Here is a 27,678-nt window from a genome sequence, read left to right as displayed (position 1 = left end):
CACTCTCACACTCTCTCGCGCACACTCTCACTCACACACTCACACTCTCACCCATCACACTCTCACTCACTCTCACTCGCGCACACTCTCACTCACACACTCACACTCTCACCCATCACACTCTCACTCACTCTCACTCGTGCACACTCTCACACTCTCTCGCGCACACTCAGCCGGTGAGCGCATCGCTGCAGTGATATCGCGCACCGAACCCGGAGAGAGTTCGCGCCGTGCGATTCGTCGTGATTTCTTCACACCCGAGCAAGATCTCCATCATCATCACCATCTTCGTCGGCGGCATCATCATCATCATCCCAGGCCAGCTGTTGAGACTGCGGCATCCATCCTCTTCCTCTCTACCGGGTAAGAAAGCAGCGAGCAGCAGCATCGGTCTCACAGATACAATCGCTTGATCGGCGGTTGCGCGTGCGTCAGCTGGTGGACACTGAATGAATGAGCCGAGTATCAGCGGGCAGCCTCTCTGCACACTTTGTATTGTGGTTACACACACACACACACAGACACACATACACACAGACACACACACACATACACACAGACACACACACACACATACACACACACATACACACAGACACACACACACACACAGACACACAGACACACACACAGATACACACAAACACACACATACACAGACACACACACATACACACACATACACAGAGACACATACACACAGACACACACACAGACACACATATACACACACACATACACACAGACACACACACAGACACACACACAGATACACACACACACATACACACACATACACACAGACACATACACACAGACACACACACAGATACACATATACACACACACATAGACACACACACAGACACACACACACATACACACAGGTGTGTCTGTGGCTTGTGTGCTCTTACGTTCGAGCGGTGGCGCAGTGGTTAGCGCATCCGAACTTGGTTCCCAACAGTGGCGAATATTTGAACCGGTTCTGGGGCTCCACTAGGTAGACTCCGCCTTAAATGAGTACCTGGTTGCGGCGTGTGTAAGCGTGGTGGTGGCCACTCATCGCGCTCGCTAACAGCACTTGCCCCACCAGTCTGTTAAGGCTATACGGGGGTTCTTTGTCTTGTGTACGTGGCGTATCGGGGTCACGGCACTGCGCTCTCTTTGTCGCGATCTGGGAACTCGGGCTTCCCCTAAGTCTACTCAGCCTTAAAACGAGTACAAATTAGAGAGGCGCGTGACCTTTTTGAGAGTTAGTTGTGGGGGGGGAGTCTCATTGTAAGGCTATATCTTTAAACTCTACACGTTCGTCAATAGCACTGCCAGAGGCGACGGTTCGGGCAATGGCCCCTCGCGAGGCGTGAAAACGAAACAATGCGTGGTCGCAGTTTGCGTTGTGACGGACGTTGCCGAGAAGCGGGTTGTCGATTTTCTGCTCCGTTCGATAGCCGCAACCGCAGGAGCAGCAGCATCGCTGAATGATCTGTAGGAATATTTCATTTTTGGTTTTGTTCCGCTTAAGTCAATGGGTGCGTGAGGGTTCAACGGTTGCTGCGTAAGGGGTTGTTGTTGTTGTTGTCGTCACACAGAATGTGACATTGTCAGGGTCTGTGTACCAGAAAAACTGGGGTTCTTTGCTGTTTGTTGTGTGACTCTGTGTCTGGGGAGCGGTGGTGCAGCGGTTAGCGCTACGCTGCGCTACGGACCTGGCGACCCGAGTTCGATTCCCGCTCACGGCCAACACCGGTGACGATTATCTGAACTGGTCCTGGGCCTCCCCTAGGTCGACTCAGCCAAAAATGAGTACCTGGTGCGGTGTGTAAACATCGCCACTGGGAAGACAAAGGCGGCCGGGCGTGGTGCTGGCCACCCACCCCCTCGTGTGTCGTTCCTGCCTTCAGAGATGCTACTCGCTAACAGCACTTGCCCCTGGTCTGTCAAGGCTGTATGGGGGATCTTTGTCTTTGTTCTGTGTGTGTGTGTGTATATATGTGTGGTGTGTGTGTGTGTGTTGTGTTCATCCGCTAGAGATGCCTGTTGTGAATGCATTATATGCGCCGTGTCTGCATGCTATAGGGTACACACCAAATACAAAGATGCCTCATGCAGCCTTTAGGAGAATATTGGGAAAAGTGCTGTTAGCGAGCACATTCAAAGAGCCGGGCACGGCACACGAGGTGGCCACCACCACGCCCGGCCGCCTTTGTCTCCCCAGTGCTAATGTCCTATACACACCGCCCCAGGTACACATGTTTCAAGGCTGAGTCGACCGATGGGAAGGCGCAGGATAGCTTCAAACATTCGCTGTCACCCTTTGTTGGCCGTGAACAGGAATCCAACGCGGGTTGCCCGGGTCTGTAGCACAGTGCGCTAATCACTGCGCCACCGCTCCCCCCACCAGGGAAAACCACCACAGTCCGTACAACATGCGCACATTGCTCTGACCAATACTGTACATTGATATATATAGTACACAGAGAGTATATCTCTCAATTCGCGCATGCATGTGGTTTAACATGTTTTTTCACACGTGCATGCAATAGCTTCTAATTATCATGTGTTCAAAAATGCATGCAGTCCAATTAAGAGATCTGGGCAGGGTTAATTTCAATGCACGCATCCACACGTGCGTGGACGTGTGTGTGTGTATCCTCAATGCAATGTGTGTCTCCCCAATGCAATGCATTGCACATACACATGCCCATGCAATGCATTGCAATGCATGCGCTACGAACCCGGCGACCAGAGTTCGATTCCCGCTCACGGCCAACACCCAGTGACGATTATTTAAACCGGTCCTGAGCCTCCCCTAGGTCTACTCAGCCTCAAATGAGTACCTGGTGCGGTGTGTAAATATCGCCACTGGGGAGACAAAGGCGGTCTGGGGTGGTGCTGGCCACCCACCCCCTCGTGTGTCGTGCCGGCCTTCATAGGTGCTGCTCGCTAACAGCACTTGCCCTTATCGTCTGTTACAGGCTATACGGGAGATCTTTGTCTTGTATGTGCAATGCATTACACACACACACGCACACGCGTGTAAACATCGCCACGTGTGTGTGTGTGCATTGTACGACTCGCAAAACCCATCATTGCACGCGGATTATCGGGTTTACGACCTGTTCACGCATTGCCCAAAGACAAAGATCCCCCCTGAAGCCTTTACGAGACTGTCGGGGCAAGTGCAATTAGCGAGCACCTATTAAGGTCGGTCCGGTACATGTGGTGGGTTGAGGGGGGGGTGTTGGCCAACACCACGCCCGGCCGCCTTTGTCTCCCCGGTGCCGATGTTAATATTTTTTACATTTTTTCTACTACACACACCGCACTAGGCAACTAATTTGAGGCCGAGTGGACCTAGGGGCGACCCAGGACTCTCTCGGGCGGTGCTGGGTGCGTAGCGCAGTGCGCTGCTGGCGAGCTGCTGCATCACTCGCGCTCCTTTGCGCGCACGCTCGGAGCGTGCGTTCGACAAACGCACGAATTCGCACAAAACACCCTCTCCGCTTGCGTTGCGTCAACGCAATCGGGCGAGACCCATCCTCATGGAAGTGCACGGGCCTCTATTCAATCGCGTGAGACTTTTGCAGGATTCACCAATCCAGTGGGGGGGGGGGGGGGGTTGAGCGGCACTCTGCTACCTCGATATCGAATTACAAAATCACCGCAACTCGCGTGCAATGTTCAACACGTCCCGGCATGTGCAGGGCTTTGAAACGGAGTGAATGTCGAATGCTCAGGGGGGTGTTCGTCGTCGGCGGTGCTGCAAGAATTCGCTACGATCACGGCTGCGTCCTGCATGCAGCAGCAAGAGGACATTCAGCCGCGTACTTTGTGTGTCGTTACGCACCAAACCCAGCCTATCGTGAAGCAGTGGGTTGACTGTATATAACGTGATCCGCACGCACAGCTCGCTCGCTCATTTGTTTTTGCAATCCACCGCTAAATGAGGGTCGCCGCTTTCCCCTTACTCTCCCCGCCACCCCCAAAGATCAAAGACAAATATCCCCCGTGTAGCCTTAACAAACTTTAGGGACAAGTGCTGTTAGCGAGCACCTATGAAGGCCGGAACGGTACACGAGAGGGGGTGGGTGGCCAGCACCACGCCCGACCACCTTTGTCTCCCCAGTGGCGATGTTTACACACCGTACCACGTACTCATTTGAGGCTGAGTCGACCTACGGGAGTCCCAAGACCGGTTCAGATAATCGTCACTGGTGTTGACCGCGAGCGGAAATCGAACCCGGGTCACCGGGTTCATAGCGCAGCGCGCTAACCGCTCCACCACCGCTCCACCACCGCTCCCCGCACTCCACCCACTCCACCCCCTCCACCCCCACATTGGTTCGAGTCGTGGAGGCCACTTTGAGACCGGCGCTGTGTTTATGAGGCTCGGCCCAGAGGGGTCTCGACCATTTGCGGCTCCCCAGACGCGTGCGGTGGCTCTCACGAACGACTCCTCCGTGACCGTCGTTTATTAAAGGAGCCGGCCGCCGTCCCGTATTCACCACTTTCAATTGCCGCTCTTGAAATGTTGAGTTGTTTTTCCTTCGCTGTTTGTTTGTTTCGATTTAAAGCTTTCGTGACTGCAGGGATTCATCTTCTTGGTTCTTTCGGTAAAGTCACATAGAATGGAAATAATAAAATAATAAAAATAAAACATAATAAAATACAATTCTCACGACGTTTCGGCCACAGAGTCTGTCTACTCGACAGACCTGTTCTCCACCTGAGGACGGCTGCTTGCGTTGTGGTCGAAACGTCGTGAGAATTATTTTATCTTCTTAGGTTTTTTCGGTAAAGTCACGTAGAAAGTAAAATAAAATAAAAACAGCTAATCTGGCTGTGACGGTCCCACCTGATGACGGAGACTTGTGTTGCCTCCGAAACGTCGTGATTTTTGTTTTTATTTTATTTTACTTTCTACGTGACTTTACCGAAAAAACCTAAGAAGATGATTCCTTGCAGTCACGAAAGCTTCAAATCTAGAAAGAATTATTTTATTATGTTTAATTTTAATTATTTCATTATTTCCATTCTACGTGACTTTACCGAAAGAACCAAGAAGATGTTTGTTTGTTGTTGTTGTTGACCGAATTCGAACAAAATAATGGCTCCTCTCGTTACTTCGCCGGGTATTGTGCGGGTCGTGGGTTGGTTGGTTGAGGGCGGGTGGCATAGACGTTTGGAGCATGGTACACTACAACTGAGGATCTGTGTGCACTGCCCTCTGCTGCCCACACGTCGTCTCAACGGGAGCCTCTGTACGCCTGCTCCTTGCCGGTTTTTACGCAAGATGATCCGCCCATCCAAGCACGAGCTCGGCTCACAGTCTGCTTGGCGCACGAGATATTAAAAGGCTGAGCGCGTTGCGATTACGCCGCTGTTGGCATCGGAGTAATTATACATTTCATTCGAGGCGATGCGTACCCTACGTTAGTTATGCACGTGGTGATGAAAAACGCGACGTTTTCAGTTTGTTAATACGAAGAAACTGGAAAGTGTCCCGTGTGCACATTTGTTTAAATTGCATTGTTAATCACCTGGCTGACCTGGACAACAAAAATTATATTTGCCCTCGTACGTTGCAAGGTATACGCTTATTTTTTTTGGCACGTCAGCAGTCACGCCATGTGTTTGCAAAGAATACTTATAGCTGCATCGAACATCGAGTTCAACGTCGTGCCTTTTGTCCAGCTTGTGTGTGACGTGTTGCACATGCGGAGCAAAAAATAATAATACAAAATCACAATCCGTGGCCGATGTTATGTTCATAAATACGGTCTCGGCAAGCTCGTGTATGTACCGCATGCCGAACTTCTTTTGCACCGTACGTAGTCAACCGCGCTCAATCGGGGGGTGCGGGGCAGGGGGGCGGGGGATGAACAGCAGCACTAAAAACAGAAGAAAGCAGCTCTAAGGAAATGTGTTTTCATTCTGGAAGCTTCTCTTCTGTTCTAGCTTCCAACGCGGATCGGACAAGCGCCGTGTCAGCAGTTGCGGCCTCGTTAGGGCGAGACGGGCTGTGGTGGGGGTGGGGGGAGGCTCTGCAAAAGTGAACGATAATTGGCGAAGGGATAAAAATGCAAAGGGAGAATATTCACGTGGCCCGCTGCGTCTCCTCTTCGAATCCTGATTTTAATTAGATATGTTGATTAAATGTTATGCATTACTAGCCGCGTGATTTCCATTGCAACTGATTTTTTCTCCCTCCGCGTGCATCGCTTCCCGAGAGCGCACACACGTGCGCGCGCGTGTGTATTTAAATATCTGTGTACGATGGCAAGTACTTCTCAACTGTAACTTGCACATAAAGTTGGCGAAAAATCCCCTTTGCTGTGATTTCCATCGATGGTAAGCCGATGAGAATCGTTGCGTGTTTGTGGCATTTGCCAGCGTGAATTTTGCCACCCCGCGAAGTTGATCTTAAACTTGCTCTGACGCTGTTCACAAGCGGCGTACAATTGTGGTGTTAACTGCCTCGCCTGGTATACAGGAGGTCGTGGGGTCGATCCCGACGCTGACGTCTGCTGCATATGTGGAGTTTGCGTGTCTCTCTCATCATCATCATCACGATGGCTAGGAGATGTTAACTCCCTCGCCTGGTATACAGAAGGTCGTTCGATCCCGACCCTGACGTCTCCTGCATATTTGGAGTTTGCGTGTCTCTCTCTCTCATCATCATCATCACGGTGGCTAGGAGATGTTAACTCCCTCGCCTGGTATACAGGAGGTCGTGGGTTCGATCCCGACGCTGACGTCTGCTGCATATGTGGAGTTTTGCGGTGTCTCTCATCATCATCACGGTGGCTAGGAGATGTTAACTCCCTCGCCTGGTGTACAGAAGGTCGTGAGTTCGATCCCGACCCTGACGTCTGCTGCATATTTGTAGTTTGCAGTGTCTCTTTCACTTTGGCCGTGTGGAGTTTTCTCCTGGTCCTCCGAATTTAGAATCGACAACAGGCGTTTAGAGTATTTGACTGCTGTACATTTACACGCGATAAGCCACTTCATTTGGGCTATCATTTGTGGCCAGGTCGCTTCTGAAAAAGAGCTACATAGCTCAGTGGGCCTTAACTGGTAAAAAATTAAAACATGGTTTAGGTTAACTCAAGTACGGTTATTCAAGATGATTAATCTTAACCCTCATCACTGCCGGTGTGCCATGGTTAAGCTGTGGTAATTCCACATTCACATGGCAGGGTGCAGTCACGTGACGCAATTGCTGCTCGCTCCGCAAAACAATGGTAGCCCATTTCTTTACTCCATATGGAGGGTTCATTTTGAGAATCACAATCTTTATTTCGATGAGCTATGAAGCTTTTTTTTCGCAGATGTCCATACTCCACCGCGATTGTTAGTGCGGCTTGCTGAAGAGAGGGAAGCAACAGTACAATGATAATGATGTGCAGCCACTGACAAACATTATACTGGCGCGAACACGTGCATATATATTCTCCCCCCCCACCCTCCACTCAAGGACTCGTACAGAGGTTTCTTAAATAAACCATAATGCAGTGGTGTGAATCCGTCAGGGGAGTATATATATCTTTATATGCGGACCTGAGTTAATGCTAATGAAAACAGAATCTTGGTGGCCGGGAAAAGGGAGAGAAAAAAAATCCCAAAATGTTGTCTGGCTGGTCCCTTTTGTGTTGTGTGCATTATGTACACAGACAAAGATCCCCCGTGTAGCCTTACCACACCGTAGGGGGCAAGTGCTGCTAGCGAGCACCTATAAAGGCCGGCACGGCACACGAGGGGGTGGGTGGCCAACACCACGCCCGGCCGCCTTTGCCTCCCTAGTGGCGATGCTCACACATCACACCAGGTACTCATTTGAGGCTGAGTCGACCTAGGGGAGGCCCAGGACCGGTTCAGATAATCGTAGCGCAGCGCGCTAACCGCTACACTACCGCATTGTGTACGCACACACACACACACGCACACACGCACACACACACACACGCGCACGCACGCACACACACGCACGCACACGCACGCACACATGCACGCACACATGCACGCACGCACACACACACACGCACGCACACACGCACACACGCACACACACACGCACACACGAACGCACGCAGACACACACGCACGCACACACACAGGCACGCGACATCCACTAACTTCACCGCACGCCTTGCAGGACTACTCAGCCTTTGAGCTGCGGTGACCCAATGATTAGGCCGATTAGATGTACTCATGTCCGATATGGCCATTGTTCACAATTGCACCCAATAAATAACAACAACAACAACATCAACAACGATGACGACGAACGGCGGAGGGATGGCACCGCGTGCGTGCCAAGAGTTGCCTCGCGACGCCAGGTGCCCGGACAAACCGCTGCATCCCAAGCAGGATCGTAAGAGACATTCACGCAGCAGTGGATTGTTCACGGCTGCTGCTGCTGCTGCTGAAGACGACGGTGCGTTTCCAGCGGCCGTTGCGTTACGATGGTGACCCCCCCTTGCCCACCACGAAGCCCCCCCCCCCCCCAGTGTTTATCACGGCACCCCACGGCGGCGGTCTGAGCAATGTTGTATTAATCGATGGGAGGTTATATTCTTGGTTCTTTCGGTAAAGTCACGTAGAAGGGAAATAAAATATATGTATAAATAATTGTTTCCTTTCTACGTGACTTTACCGAAAGAACCAATAATATGAATCCCTGCAGTCACGAAAGCTTTAAATCGAAATTCGATGGGAGGTTGTTAAGAGATGTGGCTGGGTTGGTGGTGGTGGTGGCTGGGTTGGTGGTGGTGGTGGCTGGGTTGGTGGTGGTGGTTGGGTTGGTGGTGGTGGCTGGGTTGGTGGTGGTGGTTGTGTTGGTGGCGGTGTGGGGGGGTTATTTTCCCAGCCGATCGCCGCTGCTGCTGTGGCACGTGGTGGGTTCATTAAAATAAAGGCGGCGGCGACGACTCCCGGGGGGGGGAGAGGGGAACTTGATAGAGACGTTCCCAAGACGAGAGAGAGAGAAGGGGGGGGGGGGGCGAGTTCGCCGCGCGATTGATTTTTACCCTAATGGGCGGCTCAAGCAAATCCAGCTCCGGGCATTGGCGCCCCGCAATGCGTATTTTTGTTTTATTCTCCGAGCAGCGCAAGGAGGAGGGAGCTTGCCTCTGGCTGGCATTTACCGCCGGGCATCTACATTGGCAGCGTTTAAAGAGCCATCGCACACGATCAGTGATTGTTTAATAATCTCATCCACATTTTTTTTGTAACTTGTAAAAAAAAAATACAATTTAAATGCATTCATTAAATATCGCACACCTGGTCGCTTGGTGTACGTGGAATTGGTTTGCATATATTATGTTTGTGCATAGATGCAAATGTCTTTTGCAACCAGTTGCTAGCAGTTGCTAGCAGTTGCGCAACCGGTTGCTCAGGGTGGAGACGAGACACATTCGCCAACTGGGTTTCACTGACCCTGCGTACAGCAGTTTCTACCCACAATGCAATGTGCCAGCAACGTGTCACATTTTTACTTTTATTGCAAAATTAGTTTATTTATTCACACAATTTGGATTTTTTGCAGGGTTTGTCTGTTACATAATAGCTACTAACAGGGCAACTATTTATATGCCCTTTTAAAAACTGTTCATTAGGAAACATTTTAAAAATATCATTCTCCTTAGGCCCCATGGTTTAAAAGTGCAGTCTCCATCCCCTTATGACCCACTCCGTCTATCTGGCCTCTTCTTTCATGTGCTAGGATCATTCCCTGAAACGTCAGCTGCTATATACGTTTCGTTCCAAGGCCACAGTGCTTGTACAACCACTACAAATGCGGTAGGATCACCAAACAATCTGTTTAATTTGCACGCTCATGCTTAATTGTTACGATTCCTGATATAATCACATTTTTTTTCTTCATGGTTCTTTCGGTAAAGTCACGTAGAAGGGAAGTAATAAAATTATAATAAAAATAAAACATAACAAAATAAAATAATTCTCACGACGTTTCGGCCACAATGCAAGCAGCCGTCCTCAGGTGAAGACCAGGTCTGTCGGGGAGACAGCGTCTGAATGAGACACCACCAGGCTTGGAGCGTCTATTTAAGCTGACACACAGACACAGACACACAGACACACCCCAGGGGCGAAACCTTCCATTGAGATGGCACACGCTGGAGTCCACATTTTGCTGTACCGCCTTTGCCTGCCAAAGTCAGGGCATGTACTGGCTGTTGCCTGATGAAGCTAGTTGTAATTACTGGCGAAACGTCGTACTCAGATTGTAAATGTTGTGGCTTGGCTCTCCAACACACTTGCTGTGCTGTACTAGTGACGAATTGGCACGTTCTGTTTACGTGACAACCCTTACTAGTTGGCTGTGTCGGGTGGTGGCGGGTTTTAACGACACATTCATATATTTGCGCGATCTAACCCCCCCAAAAAATCTCTTGTGTGTGTGTGTATGGCTCCTCCTCAACGCCCAACATCTACGCGGTGATCCGCCAACCCTCGCTGTTGCCTCTACACAGCCGTGTTGAGACTGAATCAACGTCAGTCTCAACACGGCCGTGTTGAGACTGACGTTGATTCACCACCACCGCCACCACCAACACCACCATCACCATCACCACCACCACCGCCGCCACCACCGCCGCCGCCACCACCGCCGCCACCGCTGCCACCATCACCACCAACAACACCACCACCATCGCCACCACCACCACTGCCGCCACCACCGCCGCCACCGCCACCACCATCATCACCACCGCCGCCACCGCCACCACCAACACCACCAACACCACCACCATCACCACCACCATCACCACCACCGCCGCCACCGCTGCCCGGCTAACGGACCCTACACCTCCGGATCGGCACGGTTGGCTACGTACGGTGCGAAGGAATTTCGACGTACGTGCATACGTTACAGGTGCCCCTGCAGTGCAGCTGCAGCAGTAGCGGCAGCAGCGGCAGCAGCAGCAGCAGCGTGGGCTTGCCTGAGCTACAGTGTGCACCGTCTGCCCCAGTGGTTGTTGTCTGCAGTGATGCAAAAGAACATCGTGACACGGTGTAGGGTTTTGTGGATTTATTTTTGTTATTTTTATCATTTTCACACGTTCCCAGTCTGTGCATCACTCGCGGGAGGCCGGGCAGGATACGTGACATGATTGCAGCGTTTAAAAGTGGTGTGTGGTGTAAAATGTTATTAAACATTGGAGCCTTTTGCGCTGTGTATATGCGTACGTGGGTGTGTATATGCGTACGTGGGTATGTATATGTGTGGGGGAGTGGGGGGAGGGGAGCGGAGGTGCAGCCGTTAGCGCGCTGCCCTACAAACCCCGAGACCCGAGTTCGATTCCCGCTCACGGTCGACACCAATGACGATTATTGGACCTGATCCTGGGCCTCCCCTAGGTCGACTCAGCCTCGAATGGGTACCTGGTGCGGTGTGTAAATATCGCCACTGGGGAGGCAAAGGCGGCCGGGCGTGGTGCTTGCTACCCACCTCCTCGTGTGCCGTGCAGACCTTCATAGGTGCTCGCTAACAGCACTTGCTCCAACAGTCTGTTCAGGCTATACGGGTGATCTTTGTCTTGGAGTGTATCAGTGGCGCCTGCGGTGGGTGAGATGTTATCTCCCTCGCCTGGTATGCAGGAGGTTGTGGGTTCAATCCCGACCCTCGCTCCTGTACATCTGAAGTTTGCATGTTCTGCTCGTGGTCACGTGGCTTTTTCTCTGGGTCCCTCCACTTTCCCCCTCCACATGTAGAATCGACTTGCGTTTAAAGGCATTTGGCTGCTCCGAATGTCCACGTGAAAATCCACTTCGTTGGGCTATCATTAGTGACGGCCAGGTCACCCCTGAAAGAGAGCCATACAGCTCAGTGGGCCTCGCCTGGTAAAATAATAAAACTGTTTGAGTATCGCTACAATCCGGGGACCCAGGTTTCACATCTCGTCCTGGTCACGGGGCACATTGGCACACTCCTATCTCATCTTGGCTTGGTGCTTCCTTTCATGGACTCTGTTTTTAAATGAGTCTGGGTTATGCAAACAGTGAGCACCGGGGAGACAAAGGCGGCTGGCTGCTGTTGCGCCGTTCCACCCCGCCGCGGCCGCTGCCGCGGTGTTGCCGATCTTAAATAGGTAAACACATTAATGCATTAATGCCCTCTACGGGGAGGAATTCCACCTATCCACCTGAAGACGGGGGCTTGTGTTGCCTCCGAAACGTAATGTTTTTACCTACGTGACTTTACCGAAAAAAACCTAAGAATATGAATCCTTGCAGTCACGAAAGCTTCAAATCTAGAATTAAGGATCTTAAATAGGCGCTCGCCAACAGCGAGAAACTCGACATCCTGACCAGGAGGAGGGAGGTCTTTGTGCTCGTGAACTCGTTCGGACGCGCACGCGGTGAATCTCACAGCGGCGCAATTATAACATAGGACGCGGAAACCTGCGTAACGTACAAAATACATCGTCGTCATTTCTCAATGTTCTCGCACAGCAGAGATATGTGCGGAACATAAAATGTCCAATGTGACCAGTGTCTCATTGAGCCTCGGCTCTATCTTATTACTTGTCTCTGTGTTGGTTGTTGCCAAGACTCTTAGGGTTTTTTCGGTAAAGTCACGTAGGTAAAAAAATAATAATAATAAAATAATATTTTACTGGAGCAGTTACACCTGATGACGGAGGCTTGTGTTGCTTCCGAAACGTCGTGATTTAATTTAGTTATTTTCATTTATTATTATTTTACTATTATTTTTTTTTTACCTACGTGACTTTACCGAAAAAAACTAAGAGTATGAATCCTTGCAGTCACGAAAGCTTCAAATCTAGAATTGTTGCCAAGACATTGCCCGCAATGTTAACTCCGCCTTAAATAAATGCCCAGAGCAGTGGGAGTGATCATTTGTTTTGCAACACCGGGGAAGACGAAAGGTGTCTGGCAGGGTTTCACGGTGGCCGCACTGCCACCCCAGTAAGCATTCATCCATTGAGCCAATGTTGGAATATGGTCGGAACTGTTGGCCAAACGTCGGCTGAACGTTTCGTATGTAACTGGGACCCCGTTTCGGTAAACAAAACAACCCCACTCACGGTATTTGTCGCAGGAGCCTACGATGCTAAAAGAGTTTTGTGTTTATTTTAGCAAGACTTTTATGCATTGTTATAGAAGATGATGATGACGACAGTGGGTTATTTTGATAGTATTTTGTGGCAAATGGTGACATTCGTGTGTACGTTGTAAGGTGCCAGCACACGTGGCATTTATTTGTTATTTGGGGAAATTGTGAACAATAGTCATATCAGGCACGAGTAAATCTAATCGGCATAATCATTGGGTCACCGCAGTTCAAAGACTCAGTAGGCCTACAAGGCCGATTCCCCTGTGTACGTGCGTGTGTGTGTGCTCGGCATTTTAAGGCCTAAAGACCAGAACCGGTGATTTCGCCGACAATGTGTTCATCAGGGGAGGCAGTTTCATATCCGGACAGCGAAGTGAAGAAGAGCTTGTTTCCAGGGAGCATGTTCTGGAAACTGGGGCGGGGGGCGGGGGGGGAGGGCAAGAGGGTGGCTTGGCAGAGGTTGTGCATAATCGGGTGGCACTGCGTCTTTCAGACTTGTGAACAAATTAATTCATCTCCGGGAGTGCCACGTGTCGAGCAGGCGTTGGGTGTTTCTTGGTTCCGCGTTTTCCTGTTGGTGATCGGATGCCGGCCACAGCGGGAATGTTGCGTGAGTTCCGCTCCCCGATGTTTAAAACCTGACATGCTGTGCTTTGTGCTTCGATCCATGTCAACAAAAATTATTCCCAGTACATATAAAAAAAACACGCACACACAACTATTTATATAATTGCCCTCGCTTGGCATTCATGCAAGGCCACTCTAATGCACCCGATGGTGTGTGGTGTACGCATGTGAATACGTATTAGCGGGGAGTGGTCGTGTGGTGGTTAGCGCACTGCGCTACGAACCCGTAAATCCGAGTTAAAATTTCGCTCATCGACAATATCTGTGACGAATATCTGAACCGATTCTGGGCAATCCCCGATGTTGATTCACCATTTAATGGGTTCCTGGTGCGTTAAAACATCGCCACTTGGGAGACAAAAGCAAGCCAGGCATGGTGCTGACCAGCCAAACCCCTCGTGTGCCGTGCCAGCCTTCATAGGTGCTCGCTGACAGCACTTGCCCCAACAGCCTCTGTAAGACTCTACCAGTGGATGTCTGTACTTACTCGCGTGGTGCTTACATGTGGGGGCAAGATGAACTAATTGCATTCGTACCGAGACATTTGTAACCTTTTGCCGTAAGCTGGCCCCTGTACTCATTCTCTGCAGCGTCGAAGTGTTTTGTCTTCGTTTTGCTGCTGCTGGTGCCGTGCTCACACCACCGATCTCCCATGTAAAATAACCCGTGCAACTGGCTAAACGGGGTCATCCGTGTCGCAAATCAAATTAAAAATCACCGTAAGAGAGGTGTTTGTTTCTTGCGAATCCAAGAATGCGATGGGCATTTGTGCGGCCGACAATTTTGGGATGGGGTGGGGTGCGGGGGAAACAGGAAGTGAACTCACAAGGGATGGGGGGTTGGACAGGAAGTGACCTCACAAGGGATGGGGGAGGGACAGGAAGTGAACTCACAAGGGATTGGGGGCAAGGCGACACAGTGCGGTATGGGCGCCGAGATGTTAACTACCTTGCCTGTTGTGCAGGTGGTCGTGGATCGATCCCGACCCTGACACCTGCTATAGATATTTGGAGTTTGCGCTGTCTCTCTCATCATCATCATCATCACAATTGCGAGATGTTAACTACCTCGCCTGGTATACAGGAGATCGTGGGTTCGATCCCGACCCGGGCGCCTGCTGTATATTTGGAGTTTGCCTGTCTCTTTCTCCGTGGTTGCGTGGATTTTTCTCCGGGTTCTCTGGTATTTCCCTCCACATTTAGAATCGACGTGCGTTTAGAGTATTTGGCTACTAAAATATATTCACGTGATGATAAGTCACTTATGTGGCCAGGTCGCTTCTAAAAAAGAGCTATACAGCTCAGTGGGCCTTGTACGTATGTACTCTCAACTTCTTTTGCACCGTACGTAACCAACCGTGCTAATCGGAGGTGTTTTACCTGGTAAAATCAAATAAAAAACAGTTTAGTTTAGTTTAGTGTGCGAGTGTGGGGAGCGGTAGTGTAGTGGTTATCGCGCTGCGCTATGAACCCGGCGATTCCCGCTCACGGTCAATACCAGTGACGATTGTCTGAACTGGTCCTGGGCCTCCCCTAGGTCGACTCATTCTCAAATGAGTACCTGGTGCAGTGTGTAAAATATCGCCACCGAGGAGACAAATGCGGTCGGACGTGGTTTTGGCCAACCCCTATCACTACCGCAACCCCTATCACGACCCCAACCCCTATCACTACCCCAACCCCTATCACTATCCCAACCCCTATCACTACCCCAACCCCTATCACTACCCCAACCCCTATTACTACCCCATAGCCTCCTTACCCACCCCCGCCTGTTCTCCTGTCACCATGACGACACCACCACTTTGAATAACAACCCCACTCCTTATTCCGACCACTCTCATGTTTTGCACAATTCAATAATTGTTTTGTAAAGCTCCTTGGATCGAGGCGCCGCTATACAAATCTACATGAGACGAGATGCACTCTCTCGCAAGGGTGGAAGCTTGTTGTTTATGGCTACGGGAAACAGGCGTCATCGGTTTGATAACAATCCCGGCGGCGGCGGCTGAGACGGCGGTGCGAGCTTCGTAGATTCCACCTCCCCACATCCACCCACACACCGCCGCCTCAGTCCACCGAGCGGCGAGTGTGAATGGGTGACACTACAGCTAATCGATCGCAAGGCCAGGTGGGGTAACGTGTCGGGTACTCTGACCGCATCCAAGATGCCTGGCCAGTGTAGAGGATTCATCTTCTTGGTTATTTCGGTAAAGTCACGTAGAAGGGAAGTAATAAAATAATACAAATAAAACATAATAAAATAATTCTCACGACGTTTCGGCCACAGCGCAAGCAGCCGTCCTCAGGTGAAGAACAGGTCTGTCGGAAAGACAGCGTCTGAATGAACACCACCACGCTTGGCAGCGTATATTTAAGCTGGGTTGGAGGGGGAAGAGCGCCTTGACAAAGGAATTTGCATAAACGTCGTGAGAATTATTTTATTATGTTTTATTTTTATTATTTTATTATTTCCCTTCTACATGACTTTACCGAAAGAACCAATAATATGTTTTGTTGTTGTTTAGTTTGTTGTTTCTTTAAATAACTGTGTGTTGTTGTTTAATTTGTTGTCCGTCCCCCGCACCTCCGACTAGCACGGTTGGCCACGTACGGTGCGAAAGAAATTCAACATTTATTTTACATACCATTCCCTACACTGTTAAACTGTGGCTATTTTGCTTTCTAATATTTTTCTTGTCCGAATCCAGTGATGCCAACTATTGTAATGCAATGGATTGTTGCGGTGTTTGTTGTTCAGGCCGAGCGAAGTGCGATAATGTAGGCCCCATAGCCCCCCACCGAGATGTCCCTGTCTGGTCTCAGCGAGCATCATCGGTTTGGGTTTGGGGGTATCTCGACGCTGTGCTGGGAGAGAGGGGACATTGTGCGGTCGGAGTGGTCTTACATTTGACCACTGGAAATACAGAGTACAGAATACAGAGCCGGAAATTAGTTTTGTCAAAATGTCAAAAGTAAAAAGTCATGCCGATCATTGTGGAAAAGTCAATCCTCAGTGTCATTTTGTATTTCGTTTCCCCCGTTGAAGCCATTGTTTCATCATACAGCACTGTAATGTTGCACTAGAGAACACATTTTCCACTATTTATTAATAAGTGCAGGAACTAATCCTCCACGCTATCGGGGTTTAATTTAATCTCTACAAATTCCTGGAGAAACATGAGTCAGAGGAGAGCTTCCAGCAGGTGAGTGCGATATAGATCCAATGAATTCCGCGTGAAAACCTTTCAAACCCCAGCTCAGTGACACCCAGAGACATCGTACCTCGATGCACATAATCTCTCGCACGACGATTGTGCAAAAAAGAAGTATCCCACGTCTTACTTCAAGGAAAACCACAATCCAAAATAAAATTTAATCTGCAGCTGTTTTTGAGTAAATGCATGCTTATGCTACGTGCGGTATTACTGTGCGGCTTTATTTGTGAGTAAAAACAATTGAAAATCACAGCCATGTGACTAGGGGTCGCCACATATCCAAGTTTTAACCCCGGACAAGTCTGGAACGCGGCATGTGTTTTGGGTGGCACAAATAGATTCGTATTCAGATCCGGTACCGATATTGCGTTGAACTTAATTTCAGATAATTGTCATCTGTGTTCGGGTGAATGGAATGGAATTGTACCGAGCTCTGGTACCGACTGCCATTGCGTTGAACTTTATCGCAGTCGACTTGCACAGTGTTGATCATTATAGACCTTCAAGTTCAAGTTCATTTATTAGGTATAGCCCTGTGAGCCATTCGGCTCTTGAATCGGGTGCAACCGCAACAAACAAAAAACAAAAACACGAACAAAAAACATCTTAAAGTGACTATGTGACTAAGTGCAAACAGAAAATGTGACTAAGTGCAAACAAAAAATCAAAGACCTCGGCTGACTGAGAAACATGTCCAGGTTTGGTCTGCGGTGGCAAAGGTGGCGGTCCCACGCCTGACTTGCGGCACGCCACTACGACAACGTCGTGGTGCCCTCTAAGCGGCATCGCGCACCGCTGGAACGCGTTCACAACGCCGGGCGCGGGATTAGGCAGCTTCTCACCCAGGCCGACATCACGGCCACGTGGTGCTTGATGGGAGCCACGCCACGTGAGGCTATGGGGCAGCCAAGGGCACGTGGGATCACCCTCCTCCATTGCACGTCGCGCCTGGCCACACGCGTTCGAAATCCTTTCACCCGCTCCTGTCTCGGTGTTCTCCTGCCGTTCCACTGCGTTGCTTTGCGTTGCGGGCCCGACGAATCGCTTCGGTGCTGCAGTTCCAGCCGACGATCCGGCGGAGATGCGAGGAGAGTTTTATGGGAGGATCGAGATGGGCAGCCGGTCACAGGCAGAGGAGCAGGGAGGGGAGGGGTAGGCATTGAGGTGCGACTTGAAAAGAGAGAGAGAGAGAGTTGGCAGAGTCTTGGGCCAGGGTAAGGAGGGTTCCCGACCCGAGGAGCAGCAGAGGAGAAGGACAAGGCACAAGCAACACCCTCCCCCCCCCCCCCACAGCCTGTAACAGACTGTAGGGGCAAGTGCTGTTAGCGAGCAGCACCTATGAAGGCCGGCACGGCACACGAGGGGGTGGGTGGCCAGCACCACGCCCCAGCCGCTTTTGTCTCTCCAGTGGCGATGTTTGCACATCTCACCAGGTATTCATTAAAGGCTGAGGCGACCTAGGGGAGGCCCAGGACCGGTTCAGATAATCGTCGCCGGTGTTTGTCATGAGCGGGAATCGAATTCGGGCCGCCGGGTTCGTAGCGTGCTCACTAACCACCACACTACCGCGAACAAATCTCGACTAAAAACGCATCTGTTTAAAATGGCTTTCTCTCTCTCGGTAAAGTCACGTAGGTAAAAAAATAAAATTAATAAAATAAAAATAAAAATCACGACGTTTCGGAGGCAACACAAGCTTCCGTCTTGTGTTGCCTCCGAAACGTCGTGATTTTTATTTTATTTTTATTTAACTTTTATTAATTTGAATTTTTTACCTACGTGACTTTACCGAAAAAACTTAAGAATATGAATCCTTGCAGTCACGAAAGCTTCAAATCTAGGACTTTTTGAAATTTCAATTGTTATTATATTAACCACACAACACACACACTAAAACCAACTGCGAATATCTGTACAATTTGCAGCTGAGATGTACCGATTGTATCCCGAGTTAAGCCAATTGGCAGATCTCTCCCTGTGTGGATCCCAGCGTACAGATGGGGGATATAAAATCCGTAACGTTGACACTTGTCCTGTAGGAGGGAGCCATGATCTGGGAGGTGACTCGCCCCGATTTTAATTCACACTTGCTGATTGAAACTGCTTGGATTTTGAACCGCGGTCGTTCTGAATGCAGTTTTGATAATTAAATAACACCCAAATGTTTTTTTTATCTTCTTGGTTCTTTCGGTAAAGTCACGTACCTGAGGATGGCTGCTTGCGTTGTGGCCGAAACGTCGTGAGAATTATTTTATTATGTTTTATTTTAATTATTTTATTACTTCCCTTCTACGTGACTTTACCCAAATGTTTTTGTTTTGGGGTTGTGTGTCTTCCCGATGCTAACGTGGTCCCTTCGCCATGTGCTCACACCGCTACGCATTCAGGACATCCCGCATTTGAGGGTTGTTGAGACTACACTTTTTTTTTTGACATCGGACACATGCCAGCGGACTGGATGGGCCTTCCCACGTTTGACTCCACCGCCAAAGCTCCTGCCAGCCATCGCGGTGCGTTCAAGTCAGTTTGTGGCCGGAAGTCGAGCAAGAATGTGTCTCTCGCACGAGCACGGGAGGCTTTTTAAATCCTTTATATTAAGTTCACTTGCTTGCTTGCTTGCGTGCTTACGACCGTGCAAATCTTTCGGTCGTGTTTTAACCCACTTCCCGTGATCCAATCGAGCTGACATTTAGCACACAGACTCGTTGTGCGTGACAATGTATTTTCGTGAAATTTTTTTTTCCAAAATGTTACACTTTTTAGGAATTCTATTTATTTATTTAATTACCAATTGCTTAATGGTGGAAGGCAATCATCTGACCCATAGGTGGCAGCCATCTCAAGCCAGATGACGAGAGGACTCTAGCCGCCCGTTTCAAAGACCAATGTGGGCTGGGTTGTGGCCCATTGAACACGCATATAAAGGATTTATAGTGATAAACTTTGTTTAGACGGGTTAATTTTTTTCCCCATCTCTTTTGGATTTTCCAAAAAGTTGTTTACCTTTTAACTTTGTCTCCGTAGAGACGATGGGCTGATTAGACACACTTACTGGGATTTGAACGCGCGATCTTCCAATCGTAAGTCGATTGTTTTTGTTTTTTAACCAAATCGCCAACGTGGGCCTATTTACTGAGCAGCCACGAGTGGGAAAGTGCGGCCTTCCAAATCACGTTCAATGAAGAACATTTCTTATAAACGTATTACTTTCGTTGGGTAGAACACTTACAGGACCTCATTTATAAAACATCAAGTCGAGGTGTGTCACGGTGGGATTATGCAACGAGCGGTAAAAAAAAAGGAAAGAAATGATAAAGCGGCCTCCGGTAAAAAATAAAAATGCCCTGAAGCGTGCATTGCCCTTGTACTGTTCACCTGCTGGGGTTGTTCTTGGTGTGACACTGGTGGTGAGACTGGGCCATCAAGGACATTGCAATGTATTTTAAAACACGGCATTGCCTTTGATAATTATCAGAGCATGTTTATTTGCATGTTCACCACAAGTCCCGCGTGTGATTAACGCGGGGACTTTATTCCTTGTAAAAAGGTTTCTATTTGGTGTTTGAACATCTGAACACAACTCTTGTTTTATTGCCAGAAAAAAAGGCTACCAGCTGTTCTTATTTTATATACTTTGAAACTTGGAAAAAAGGTCCCATCGTATTGCTGCTCACCCCGAGCCATAAATGCCCTGATGCGTGCATTGCCCTTGTACTGTTTTTATTTTGGGGTTGTTCTTTGGTGTGACACTGGTGGTGAGACTGGGCCCTAAAGAAGGCTGCTGGCTCTGGTGTAGGACAATCAGTTTCAAAGACAATGCCGTCGATTACCAGAGCGTGTTTGTTTGCGTGTTCACCGCAATTACTGTGTGTGGTCAATGCAGATAGTATTCCTTGCAAAAGGGTTTCTATTTGGTTGTTTAAACATCTGAACACAACTCCTGTTTTATTGCCAGAAAGGGGTTAAACCCCCGAGTCTTGTAGTGGTTTCAGCCTCCGGTACTCTCGGTCAACGTCGTCGCAGTTGTGCGCCGAGAATCAATCCCGAGACACTTAAACATTAACAAAGAGCATCTGCCTGATGAGCGCGCGCTATTCAACAAAAATAAAATAACCTCCGACAGCGAGCGCGCACCCACGGGCAGCGACGAAAGCATCGCGAGCGCTCCGCGTCGCGGACGCTTCGCTCTGCGGACGGCGTGTGGAACATCTTCGGCGGCTAGAAACATTGAGGCTGGGCCTGCCGACGATCCATCCTGGGTTTAACCTGCAGGCTGGATTGTGTGAGGAGCTCACAAATCCTTGAAAGATCTGGACAAAGTCCCATCGGTAAGCTCCTCCGGCAGGCGAGGCTGCGTTGGCTGGGTCATGTAGACCGCATGCCCAGTCACCGCATGCCTAAACAGCTTTTGTTCTGCCGGATACAGGGGGCTAAACGGGCGCGGTAAGGGCTAGAGAAGAGATGGAGTGATGTGGTACAGGAGGACGTGGAGCTGAGTGGACTTGCCGATGACTGGTACTAGCGGTGTTAAGATCGGCTTCTGTGGAGGAGGCTCGTGAAGGACGCTACTGGGCAGTTGGAGGCAGTCGCCCTCCAGCAACAACGGAGGACAGAAGAGCGATGCTCACAACAACGAGCGGAGCGCCGGGTGGCTAAAGCACAGCAAGTTGGCATAGTAGGGGGCACAGGTGGTGCTTCGGCCAGTCATCTCAGTCAGTCGACCTGTGGCATCTGGGTCTGCCCCGTGACCTGCCAGTGGGCGTTCGACACTTCACGTGGCCTCAACGTGCACCCAGCCTGGCACAAGCGTCGTGGAGACGTCACCGCAACTTAGTGGCGAATGGCGGTTGTTGTTGTTGAGTTTGCACGCCCCGCCAAGCCAACATCTAAAGTAAAATGTCTTGCACTGAGCGAAATTTTATCAACGAGAGCCCTGCGAAGAGTGAACGATGGCGGAGGTGGGTGGGGGGAGTTCCAAAGTCGAGCGGTGCAATGGAGGAAGCAGAGAGAGGGACATGTTCCGCGCTGTGTATGGCTGCTGCTGCTGTGGTGCAAACGGGTTTTGATTCCTTACTCGTACCCGTACCCGGCCGCACTAGGGTCGCAAACGGGTACCCGTACCCGGTCGTACCCGTACCCTACCCTGTGTTACAGTCGAAACGTCGTGAGAATTTTATAGTTTTATTTTTTATTATTTTATTATTTCCCTTCTACGTGACTTTACCGAAAGAACCAAGCGTATGAATCCCTGCAGTCACGAAAGCTTTAAATCGAAATTGTATTTATATAGCGCAGTAAATCGACGGACGAACGAATGATTAATGTCCGTGTATTTAATTATCATCTTGCTTTAGTTTTAGCTTTGTGTGTACAATAATGGTAAAAAGGTCCCAAGTTCCTGATACCGAAACTGGCGATAATCGACCATGTCGCATATCGAGGTACGTGCCGCCTTGTATGCGATGCATTTGGATTGTACGAAGAAAAGAAACAGAACAAGCAAACTAATATGCCGGCGGATAAAGTTGTAAATACATGTTATGAATTGAATGGTAATGGAAGAGGGCCAACGAGACAGGATGCCAGCCTGGTGCGTCTGCTCTGCTTGAGGGCACGTTTGCTAATTGTTTATCGCAGCTTTGTATCTGGCAAGTGATTTTAAAATACCGATAGTGGCACCAGGGTCGCCAGGGTGGCCAGATGTTAACTACCTCGCCCGGTGTGCAGGAGGTCGTGGGTTCAAGTCCGACCCTGACGGCTGCTATAAATTTGCATGTTCTCACCTCGTGGTCGCGTGGATTTTTCTCCGGGTCCTCCGGTTTTTCCCTCCACGTTCAGAATCAAGGTGCGTTTAGAGTATTTGGCTGCTATAAATTTCCACGTGATAAGCCACTTCGTTGAGCTATCATTTGTGGCCAGGTCGCTTCTGAAAAAGAGCTACATAGTTCAGTGGGCCTTACCTGGTAAAATAAAAAAGAACGTTTAGTTGAGCTCGAATGTTGCTCTCTCTCAAGCTAAGAGACTGCTGCTCGGCAGTTAAGGTAAATCCACAGTGGATAGTAAATGTTTCGAAAAGTGCTGAAATTAGCGATCAAGGTTGACATGACCGGCAGACTAATGTCATCTGTTGCAATTATTAATATCGTGGTGCGAGGGTGAACGAAGACTACATGTCAAGGAGGTCACCACAATCAGAATATTTTTTTATTTATTCATATTTGGTTTTGTGTAGCGTTGTCGGGCATGCAAACTGCATCTCACAGTTGCCGAGGAATCATGGACAAATCTGCAAGGAAGTATGCCAGGCCGTGAGCCGGTGCTACCCACAATTGTCCAGGCTCTGCAGTCCTCTTCATACTCGGATGTTTCAAGGCAATTAATGAGTGTTTATACAACCCACGCGTACGAGGGGGCAACGCTCTGTCCCATGCAGAAGGGGCGGGTGATATTAGCCCGCGCCTTTCTGCTCTGCATTGTCTCGGCACGGCCTCCTCCTTGACGCTCAACATCTGTGCGATCAGCCAACCCTCGCTGCAGCCTTCGCTGTGCTGGATGACAGACGTGCCTCGGTCACCACTGCTCCGGCTGTATAATTGTGTTTAGCCTTGCTGATTTAATATTTCTAAAAGTGCTAGATTGAATATACGGTGGTCACATGTGCCAGTGACATCGACCGTGTATGGAGTTGGGTCAGAGGTCAGGAGTAGACCGGCGTTACTGGATTTTAGAGGTGTAAAAAAAATAGCTTATTTCCTCACAGACATTGACTGCACGGTGAATATAATCGGACGTTTCGATCGCCACCATCAGTCACGATGTACCCAACTGATGGATGAATGATTCCGAGCCATCGCCATTTCTCACAGTCGCGTGACGTTACAATCCTTTGCAGCATCTACAAACGAGTTGAGTTCATCACTCCGTCTCCGCGGCGGACGTGATTTACTCTGCTCATGAATTGTGTTGCTACTTGATTAGACTGCCGCACGATGTACGTGCCCTGTGCGGTTACGTCACTGAGAGGTGCTGTGCATTGGCACCCAGGTATCCATACCCAAGGGGTGGAACCAAGCGGGAGACATTTGGTCTCTGACTGTAATAATAAACTAAACTGAAAAAACTAAAACATTTTTTTTTCACCAGGTATTTATTTTACCCACTGAGCTACGTAGCTCTTTTTCAGAAGCGACTTGGCCACAGATGATAGTTGAACGAAGTGGCTTATCATATGGAAATTTATAGCAGCCAAATATGTACTCTAAATGCACGTTGCTTCTAAATGTGGAGGGAATAACTGGAGGACCCGGAGAAAAATCCACCTGACCATGGGGAGAACATGCAGACTCCAAATATACAGGAAGTGTCAGGGTTGAGATTAAACCCCCGACCTCCTGTATATCAGGCGAGCTAGTTAACATCTCACCACCATGGCGCCCACCTACAGAAGGCCAAATATTGACCGTGGAACTTACAGCTGTAACTGGCAGATGGAAGTGACAGTGAGGCGTGGTGGTGGTGGTGGTGTCAACTTGCATTGGTCGTGTTTGACCTCCTGACCTCGTATCAGCCTGATCACGTCCCGACTTTGCGCGAACGGTAACGATGGATTAGCTTTCGTAATTTTGTTGCACGGCTGGATTTTCTTAGGCGGCGGTTTAATTTCATTCCCTTACTTAGATTGTCAAAAGAAATCTCCCTCGGGAAGATGGAGCTGTAATTTGTTCTAGTGTTTATCTCGTGGAGGGACACACTGCCATAACTCGTTTGCGCGTATTCTTTGACAAACGACGGTCTGATAATGACAGGGGCGCGTTGCTGCGCTGCAGGTTATCTGGGACAGGCGCTCATTTACCGAGAGAGGTGTCCGTGGATAAGCGCGACGACGGATTTCTATGATCGCCGCGAGATATTTTTGGGAGCAGCGCGTGCAATTTGGGCCAACGCAATCTTCCCGCAACACTCCAGCGGCAGACAGAACTCGTCGATTGACTCGTGAAAGATTGCCGAGGCAGAAACACTTAATCCGCGCGGTGCGTAGCCAGAAGGATAATCGCACCGCCTCCTCCTACGGACGCGCCGAACAGCCACCGGAAGCGGATCGACGCGCTGCGCACAGAGTCGCAACCCGCCTCTTTTATTAAGAACGCGACGCCGCGTATTTTGAGGGCTTTGTGAAGCGTCGCAATGCGGCCCTGCATCTCGGCGGTCTTTAACAAGAGCGATGGGGGGAGGGGCTGGGGTGACGCAGGTCGGCAGGAGCGGCGATCCTTTTCCCGTCCGGCGCGTTGCAGAGATAAGACGCCGATTTATTTTTTATTTTTGGAATCGGAAACAAAAGTTACAAATCGACAGTCTCGGGTTCTCTTGGAGGCCTACGAAGCCTCAACACGGCAGGAACAGAAGCCACCGCTTGGCTTTTAGTGACTTTGCATTCGCTAAATAAAGAATACAATCCGCGTTCGTGGTTTGTGCTTTGGCGGCAGTAATTGATTTTTTTACGGAGATCTGCTGCTGGTATTGCATTAAACTTCATTTCGATGATAATTGACCTCGCTGACTGAGACATATACATCTGGGGCTTTGTCCTAACAGCCGGGAAGGGTAGAGACCCCGACTCTGCATCCACGTAAGCACTTTTCAAGCAATTGAAATCGGTCATTAGCTTATTGAGTAACCCCTTTATCCCGAGAAGCGTTATGGATTGACGAGGCAAATAAAATCGATGTGCGAACACGTGTCCCGCGGTATTTAATCACGCCTCTGGCTCAATAATCAGCAATTCTTGGAAAACGCGGTTCGATTTTCGACAGATAGAATGCAGGTAACGCGATTATTAGGGTGTGGCAGTGAAGATGCGTGTGTGAGTGAGTCACGGGGTGAGCAGTTGTATAGTGGAGCGGTGGTGGAGCGGTTAGCGCTACGCTGCGCTACAAACCCGGCGACCCGGGTTCGATTCTCGCTCACAACCAATATTGGTGACAAATATTTAAACCGGTCCTGGGCCTCCCCTAGGTCGACTCAGCTTCAAATGAGTACCTGGTGCAGTGTGTAAAAATCACCACTTGGGAGACAAAGGCGGCCAGGCGTGGCGCTGGCCACCCAATCCCTCGTAATCCGTTCCGGCCTGCATAGGTGCTCGCTACCAGCACTTGCCCCAACGATTTGTTAAGACTATACGGGGATCTTTGTCTTTGTGAGGGGACTGGCGATTATCTGAACCGATCCTGAGCCTCCCCCGAGGTCAGTTCGGCCTCCACGAGGCTCCTGCCGAGTTGCCGCTGTCGCGGGCAATGTTGCTGTTGAGAGTAATCCTAATTGAATCATCTGCATCATTTTTTTTAAATGTTATTTTATTGGGATCTATGATCAACACCCGTCACATCGTCGGTTCGTTTGGCAATGTGAGGAGGCTGAAGAACCAATGCAGAAAAGGGGAAGAACAGAAAGACATCATATATCGAGACTCCATACATCGAGACTCCATACATATAAGGTGCCCGGCTCAGGAAGCGAACCCAGGCACGTGTTACTGTGAGGCTCACGTGTCACCACTGTTGGTATGGTTCGAACATCGGCACTTGTGACTTCCTTAAATCGGAAATGGCAGTCTAAAGGTTCATTAGGTAAGATTAACATCTTTCCAATCTTCGCACACAAAGCCCCGTTGTAGTCGTTACCGAGTGTTATATTTGTTTTGGAAATTCATACATCTCCCCCCGCGATGGATTTGTTTTGTATTGCCCGCGATGATCTTTCCTGCTGTGCTCATGCACATACGAACAGCAACAACAACAGCAGCAGCAACAACAACAACAGCAGCAGCAGCAACAACAACAACAACAGCAACCAAAGCCCAACGACACGAATATTCAGAGCGCTCTTCGCCGGCAGGAATTTGTTCATTCTCTCTTTGTGGGTCGGGGATTCAGAGAGGATACCTCGGACTCGCGTTTCGCCAAATTCAAACCCAGCCGCAATCTCCACAATATTGTGAAACACAAAGCCCCGCTCGTTTATTGCGGCTTTCATAGATCCCACGGCGCCGTCGTGAGCCAATAACGGAGGGACCGTATTTATCTCAGAAAGTCCGTTTGCGATTGCAATGCTGTAATAAGTATTCAACGATCATAATAGCACACAATTCTAGATTTGAAGCTTTCGTGACTGCAATGATTCATACTCGTAGGTTCTATCGGTAAAGTCACGTAGGTAAAAAATAAAATTAAAAGTTAATAAAAGTAATCATGGAAATAAAATAAAATAATAAATCACGACGTTTTTTTTTACGTGACTTTACCGAAAGAACCTAAGAGTATAATAGCACACACACACACACGTGTCCCTGCCGTAGGAACGTGGAATTTCCACCACGTGGTTCGGAGCGCTGATAGCGATGAGTGGCTGCCCCGTTGTTCATGTTGGCATGGCTGACTGAACGAGGTAGGTGTGGTGGTATCACCCCACTGGAGGCATCGTCACTTCAGAGGCGAGGATTCTGGGATGCGATGTCGGTTTATGAAGCTCACAAACCCTCGGGGCATGCGAGCCTGCCAGGAGAATGATTTATTTAATACTTTGATACTCGATTGAGGCTTTCCTGGAAAAGTACATCCCGGTAACACTTCCAGGGAATGATCCTGCTTTAGGATGTGTGACCGATTTCATGGTAGGGTAAATATGTTTTTCAAGTTTCAAGTTCACCTTGTTTCCCCAGGGTGAGAACTCAAGAGGC

General features: G+C 49.4%; 1 protein-coding gene across 1 annotated transcript in view; it reads left to right on the top strand.

Annotated features, from left to right (window-relative positions):
* Positions 1-252: 252 nt before the first annotated feature.
* The window catches only part of CAMKV (CaM kinase like vesicle associated), a 133,984-nt gene continuing 106,558 nt past the window's right edge, over positions 253-27,678 (top strand). Inside the window, exon 1 of the mRNA XM_078614352.1 lies at positions 253-363. The gene's annotated coding sequence lies outside the window, so the exon portion shown is untranslated. The remainder of the gene's footprint in view (positions 364-27,678) is intronic.

This window comes from Lampetra planeri, chromosome 44, assembly GCF_965212315.1.
Source record: "Lampetra planeri chromosome 44, kcLamPlan1.2.h2, whole genome shotgun sequence".
NCBI classification, from domain to species: Eukaryota; Metazoa; Chordata; class Hyperoartia; order Petromyzontiformes; family Petromyzontidae; genus Lampetra; species Lampetra planeri.
Note: the sequence above shows the minus strand (reverse complement) of the source record. Positions and strands in the feature narration are given on the sequence as shown.